This window comes from Vombatus ursinus, unplaced genomic scaffold (genome assembly GCF_900497805.2).
Source record: "Vombatus ursinus unplaced genomic scaffold, bare-nosed wombat genome assembly UNPS02014799.1, whole genome shotgun sequence".
NCBI classification, from domain to species: Eukaryota; Metazoa; Chordata; class Mammalia; order Diprotodontia; family Vombatidae; genus Vombatus; species Vombatus ursinus.
Window position 1 is genome coordinate 54825644 of NW_020954577.1, and position 7382 is coordinate 54833025.

Below are 7382 nucleotides of genomic sequence, written 5' to 3' on the forward strand. Positions count from 1 at the left end.
GATAGCCATCCAATGACAGGCCACCGCTCTCTGGCCTCCCTGGGTTCAGAAGTTTGCTTTCCAAGGGCTTCCCTTTGCACATGACCCTGTAGGAGATAGGAACACTCAACCTTCCATTTTCTCTCTTGTCCTGACCTTGAAGAGGCACCGTGGTTAGAGGAAATCACTCAATTGCTATAAAGTCAGAGGCCTGGATTCAGATCCTGCCACTTCCATGGACTTGGGCAAGTCTCCCTGGGGCCTCGTTCTCTCATCTGTAAAATGAAGGGCTTGGAATAGATGATCGCTAAGGTCCCTGAAGCTCTGACTCTCTCATCCCATGAGCCCATGAGACTTCCAGAACAAGTGAAATTCTTGAACACAAGTGAGCAAGATACAAAGGTTTCTCAAGAGGGTCTTTAAGATGGAGACCGGCTGGTTTAAATCCCTTGGGAAGGCAGTCCAGAGGAAGGCAGCCCAGAGGACCTTCAGATCAGATCAATCCTGGTTCAGACAGAACCAGTTAACTCCCCAAAATCCCTGGCATCACCAGCACCAACGACAAGACATTCCTACCTAGATAGCAGAGCTTGCTGCTCCTAACACAATTGACCTTTTACTTATGTCCATATGCCTTGTTCGGGAAGTCAACAGATTGCATTTAATCAGAAGGAGATTGAAACTGGACTTTGAGACAGAAATTCTCCTTTTGAAGTCTCACAAACTCTAATCTATCTATGCAAATGCAGCCACGTGCGTGCCTAAACACAAATGGAGGCTGACAATTTCATACCATTGTTTTAGCAACAAATACAATTCAGACCCAAATGATGAGATAGGGACCCCTAGTCAAACAAACATTCTAATGACCTTTTACTCTGAAACCTTCTTCAATACAAATAGCAGAGGAAACAATATAATCACACACACACAAAGGGTTTGTGCAGCCTGGCTGGGTGTGGGACGTTTTCAGTGGCTAACTCCTCAATCCTCCCACCTCTCTATCCCAGAAGGAACTGAAAAGAACCGGACAGCTGTAGTGTCCTGGCTGGGGCCACCCTTGTGAATGGGATGACAGATGCAGAGACAATCTTTCAAAGTAGGCAGGGGCTCCTCTACGACAAAGAAAGAATGGGACCAGTCACAGAGCCTCATTTATTCTTAAATTTTCACACCAAAAAAAGCCAGCTGTCTTTAAAAAAAATACCTATTAGTTGTAGAGATTGGGAAATATTCATGGTCTGAGTCTACACAATTGCAATTAACCATATAATTGGGGAAAAATACCAACAACTCTTCTTCCCTAAAATTATTATTACCTGCATTGTCTGTTCATGGCATCTGCTCTGGCTCATTGGCCGGATTGTGTCATTCGAGGCTTTAGAGTATGAAGAGGATAGTAAAGTCTAATAAAAGCTTACATTCAGTTGATCCACCCCAGAACTCAGGGATTCAGAGCACTTACTATCACATAATCTCCATATCATTGATGAATACAAATTTCCATAATCCATTCAAATTGTTTCCTTATTTTACTCCTTGAGTCTATCTGCTGAGCACAAACACCCTGGGGTATGTGTCTCCAAAGGTATTACACATTACTCTCTAAAGTGATTCGAATCTTTCACATATTTATTTTCTTTTTAGTTAGCTGTCCCCCACCATCTATTAGGAATAAAACTATAAAGCACATATATTATATTATGTTATGTCATGTCATGTCACATCATATCATATCCTGTCATGTCATGTCATATTGTGTCATATTATGGTGTGTCATGTCATGTTGTGGTCATATCATATCATATCATATTTACATATATGTGCTATAAAGGGCAAAATGAGTAATTAGCTAATTCACAGCAATTTTAAACATATAGCATTAGTTTCATTTTCTAATTCTGTGCAACCCACACTCACTTTATTACATAACTAGGTATTCCATAACAGATAGAGAATGAACAAATGTGTGAACAAATAAATAAATGATAAAGGCACATATTAAGCTCTTTTGTGTGTGGAGTATTTTGCTGCAAACATAAATGCAAAAGCAAAGAGAGTTGCCTCAGGCAGCTTCCATTCTCTTGGAGGGAGACACCTCGTCAGGTTGTAAGGCTAAGGAAGGGCACTTTGGTTCATAAAGTAACAGGGACGGTGAGTGAGGTCATGAGAAAATAGATTGACAAACACACTCCTGTAAAGAACAGTGGTAGAGTTGAATGAGTCAGGGAAGTGGGGTAAAGGGTAATCCAGCAGTTGCAAGACAATGCATGAGATTGCAGAAGAGAAATTTACATGAAGCTCGGTAGCCAGGGTTTTCCTGGAAGAGTGGACTGAGAGTTAACTACCAGTAAGGACAGCAGGATCCCAGAGAAGGAGTTCCTTCCAGGTCTGCAAGATGGTGGGGTGTCTGGAGAGTAGGAAGTGACTCAAATCCTGCCTCTTTATATCATCGTGAATCTGCAGCTCTAAGGACCCTTGAAGGCCATGTAGTCTCATCTTCTCCTTTCACAGATGAGGCCCAGGTAGACGAAGGGAGTTTTCTGAAATCATCCAGGCCCTGCATGTCAGAGGCTGGTATTTGAACCCGTCACCTGATACGAGAGCCAACACTTCTCCAACTTACTAGCTGTGTGACGTTGAGGAAGCTATTGCACCTTTTCAGCCACACGAATCTGCTCAATCCTAGATTTGACCCTGGAGAAAATTCCCATAAGGGGAGGCTCCTACCGAGAAATCACTGAAAACAGTGGCCTCTGGAATTCAATACAAGAGACTTTCTTCACCTGAGCTTACACCAAAAGACCAAAAAAAAAAAGGGTCATTTTTTAGAGTACGGATTCATTTCAACCTCGACTGTGATGCCTCCCAATGCTCACATTCTGCCTGTCTTTATACATACATACATACATACATACATACATGCTGTCCCTAAAGTCTTGGTGCCATTTTAAGAGTTTTTAGCTATTGAAGATGTAAGCTTTAAAAGCTTAAAAGTGAAGTAAGACTTTTGGGACACCCAAGAAGAAAGTAAATGTCTGTAAAATATTTTGAGTTCCTTAAAATGGGATAAAAAAATAAACCAACTGGCAAAGACTTTAAAGGCCATCTACTTCACCCCACCAGAAGCTGAATGACTTGGCCAAGGTTGGAAGGTGGGAAGCGTCAGAGGTAGGTTTTGAACCCAGGTCCTCTGGCTACCAAACCAATACTCCTTTCACTCTACTGAGATGCTTCATGTATCTCTAGAAATCATTCCATTCAGTCACTGGACAAGGATCTTGTGGTTCGAGTACCAATAGCTAAGTTCATGTTTATAGAGGGTCTAAAAATAGTGTGGTTCCTATAACTCTCAACATCCTTGTCGGTCACTGTGCCACCATCACAGCATAAGCAGAATGGGGTAACACAGAACTGAGGGCCATTTGTGTATCATGTTTCATGGAAGGTCATTGCCCAAGAGCTCATCACTCAGTAGACAGTGTGTGGGTGCTGATCATTTCCACACTTGGTCCTCGGGAAGCTGACTCAGTCTGTTGTCAGGATTGTATCCAAAGCCTGGTAGCACCTGCTTGCTCTCTATTACATGACCTCTGTGTCCTGGCGGCACTGGAGGAGGACTCAGGGCTAGAAAATTGCTCCCTGAATTTGTGGGTCCTCCATGCTTATCGTTCTGTATTGCTCTAATTGTAGCATAGGTGCCGAGTTGTGCCACAGTGGGGAGGGTAGGGGGGAGACCAGACTCTCTCTCCATCTTAAGCCTTGACTGGTGCTCTAAACCAATATTTCATCTACTTCATACCACAAGTTCACGAGCCTTAGATTGGGACAAATCTCTTCTCCCTGCAGTGCTTTGTCTAACAAGATTAACAAAGCCATCGACCCTGTTTGCTCTGCTCTGACACAGGGCTTTAGAAGATTTAAGTTCCCTTAGGAGAAAGTTATGTTTCAAGACTTAAACTTCGTTTTAATGAAAGCTGACATGAAGTTTGCCTAGAAAGGATCTGAGCTGCAGTGGATCTGACCTAAGGAAGCAATTATGTGCATGAAATCCCAGGGTCCCGCTGTGCTTAACATCACGCTGTATGAATTTCACACCTCACAAACTGCAAAAATTCATCTCCTTTTGCTTAGAATACATTTTTTTTTTGAGCTCCAGGAAGGCCCGGCTGTTAGAAGTTGGCATCCCATAGCCAAGAGAATAGTTCTAATGAGTGAATATTAAGTATTAGACAGCAGCTTTGCAGAGGTAAGTATGTAATTATACACGTTTCCTAAAGTGGGATAAATCACACATTGGCTTATGTAATAATTCAAGGACTTGTAAGAGGCTAAAAGATGCACTTGATATTCTTTGGATAATTACTTGTAATTAGCATAAGACCATATTGCAGACTTGCAGGGGAGTGTTTTAAAATTAACAAATTGTTAAAATATTTAATTCAGAGGGGAATAGGGATTTTTCTTAGAGCCATCAGACAGCACTGAGTCAGGTAGAAGGGCAAAAAAAGAAAGGGCAGGTTTACTCGACGTTACTCATGAAGGTCAGACTTCAACACTGACAATCACACGAATTAATTGATCATTTGGTCTGAATTATGCAAAATACTTAGGGGCCACACTCCAAGTGTCCACAGCCAATACTGTTCTTTACTCTGACCAAGTTTACATTAGTAGAGGGAAACGGACGCCTGGGACAATTATATAGATAATTCATTGACTAAAAGTAGGTTGATATTTTTTCTTGATCTGAGTAATTGTTTTATTTGTGCTACATAAATTCGTCATGAAAAGCACATCCCATTTCTTGGAGCATCTCTGAAATGTTATTTGAAACATGTTACAACATATGTTTTTTCTTTTAATTTTTGTGAGGCCGTTGGGTTTGAGTGACTTGCCCAGGGTCACACAGCTAATGAGTGTAAAGTGTCTGAGGTCGGGGATTGGAACTCAGGTCCTCCTGACTTCAGGGCCAGTGTTCTATTCACTTTGCCACCTAACTGCCCCTTACAATATACTTTTTATACAGCAATTTGTTTAGAGGTCACCGCACCATCCATAATTTGGATGACAAAATAATAAATTAAAATATGAATCAGCTTACCATATGGAAAGAATGTGGGACTTAAAGCCAGGATAGAACTGGGTTCACATCCAGCCCTTGATACTGATCAGGTTGCATCCTCCTGAGTTAGTCACTTACTTTCTTGGAGTCTGTTTCCTCATCTGCAAAGTTGGGATTATAACAGCACCTACTTCAAGTGTCATTGTGAGGATCAAATGAGATTGTAGGATAGTTCAATGGATCTAGGATCTCAAATTCCAGATGGGTGGGTTTCCCATCGATGACTTAGCAGCATCACAGGGGTCATTGCCAATCATCCTGATCTATTTCTGGCCACTGGACTCATGGCTCTGGAGGAAAAATGAGACTGATGACTTTGCACAGCCCTCCCTCACTCAAATCCAATTCAATTGCAAGTCATGGCATCATCTTCCTTATGTCAGGGTCCTCCTCAAGAACAAGGGACAAACCACAACCACAAACCACAAGTAGCATCACAGTAAAATGACAAGGTCAAAGGATTTGGAGTCACAGACCCACTTCTGCTAATTACTCCCTGACTATGTGATGTCACTTCATATTTTGGGGGTTCAGTTACCTGATTTATAAAATAAAGGCATTGAACTGGGTGACCTTTGAGGTCCCTTCCATCTCCAAACTATACTTGCCCATTCTGTCCATATCCTCTCATAGATATGCCTGTCAATGAGATACCCCCGTCTTCCCTGCCTTCACCTCCCAACCAGCTCATCTTTTCTTCCCATCAAATTTGATGTTTGTACAAAGTGCCATATACATCCCAGCTATTGTTTTTTATTAGTATCTCCCTTCAGGGGTTCACTGTGGGAACCATCATTCTCTATCACCACAGCCTAAGTTCTTACCCAAACAAAATGGAGGCAATGGCTTTACATCCTGAATGTAACTCTAATAAGTAATCACTAGACTATTTTTTTCCCAAGTTGCTCTGCAATTTAAACCTTTCTCAAAATAACTAAGCAAACATTCAGCTGGCATCCAGTCTGTGCATATGATACCCCTGAGACAACTGAATTCTGCCTTGCATTGTTCCCCAGGGTCATACTGTGAAATCTATACTAAGGACCCTTTCCAAAAGGCCTTAAGTGAGCACTTTCAAATATTCCCAAGGTTTCCGTACAGTGTCTAGTTAAAGAGCATTCCACTTGAGATCCTAGCCTGAAAGGCCCTATAGAATTGCAAAGTATTGTCATTATTAAGCAAATTTTCCTGGGTCCTTGGGTGGTTCACTTAAAACACATTTAACTGTATTGAATATTCAGTGCCCAAAGCATAGTGCTCAGTGCAAGGACTTACAATTTATACACTGTTGGGAAATATAAAAAGGTGGCTGTAATTTACCCATATGGCAGAATCCTGATGGAGTAGCTTTCATTCACAATTAAGTTCTAAAAATATGAGACAAATTGGACTGACAATAGAGGAAAGCTAACCTTCCTGTTTATGGCCTCAGCTTTTGAATCACCTGATATACATATAATATATATATGTATATAATATATGTATATATCTCATGTGAATATGTATGTATATTAAATATGGACAGAGAGAGAGAGAGAGAGAGAGAGAGAGAGAGAGAGAGAGCTGATACCACAGGAGACTCAGTTTGCATTTAACTTGTTTTTAAGAAAGGGTGAGTGAGTCCAAAACTCTTTCTCTCCTCTCCTCCCAACACTGAATAAAGTGCTAATAGGAAGACCTTGTATTCAAATCTAGCTTCTGACTCTCACAAGCCATCTAACCCTTGGCAAGTCAACTCTTTATCTGTAAGTCAAATTCTTTATCTGTAAAATGGCTTATCTTGTATGCCTGTTCCCTAACACTTTCATATATTTGGGAAAGACACAAAAGATGTGGAAAAAGTCTTTGACCTTGTTAATACTGGGGAAAAAAATGTGAGACAATATAGTCCCTATTTATAGATATAATCCTTATAATCTTACTTTCCCATCCATACAAAATCTTTATGAAAGTAATCTATATCTGAATTGAAGGCAGCCTTGATGAAAGTATTATTGGTGGGGAACTTTCCAAAGGGATTGCTAAGCTTTCCAAAGGAATATCTAACAGTAGACCACATCTTTACCATTCCTAAATTAGCTGAAATATGTAGAGAATACAAGAGAGCATTAAATTTGTTATTTGGAAGGAACCTTAGTGGTTGTCTCACACAATCCATATCTCAAAAGAATCTGTACTCTAACCTACCAGACAGCTGATGGTCCAGCCTTTGTTTTAATTGGGGAATCCATCATCTCTTAAGGCAGCCCATTCCACTTTGGGACAGATCGAATTGTTT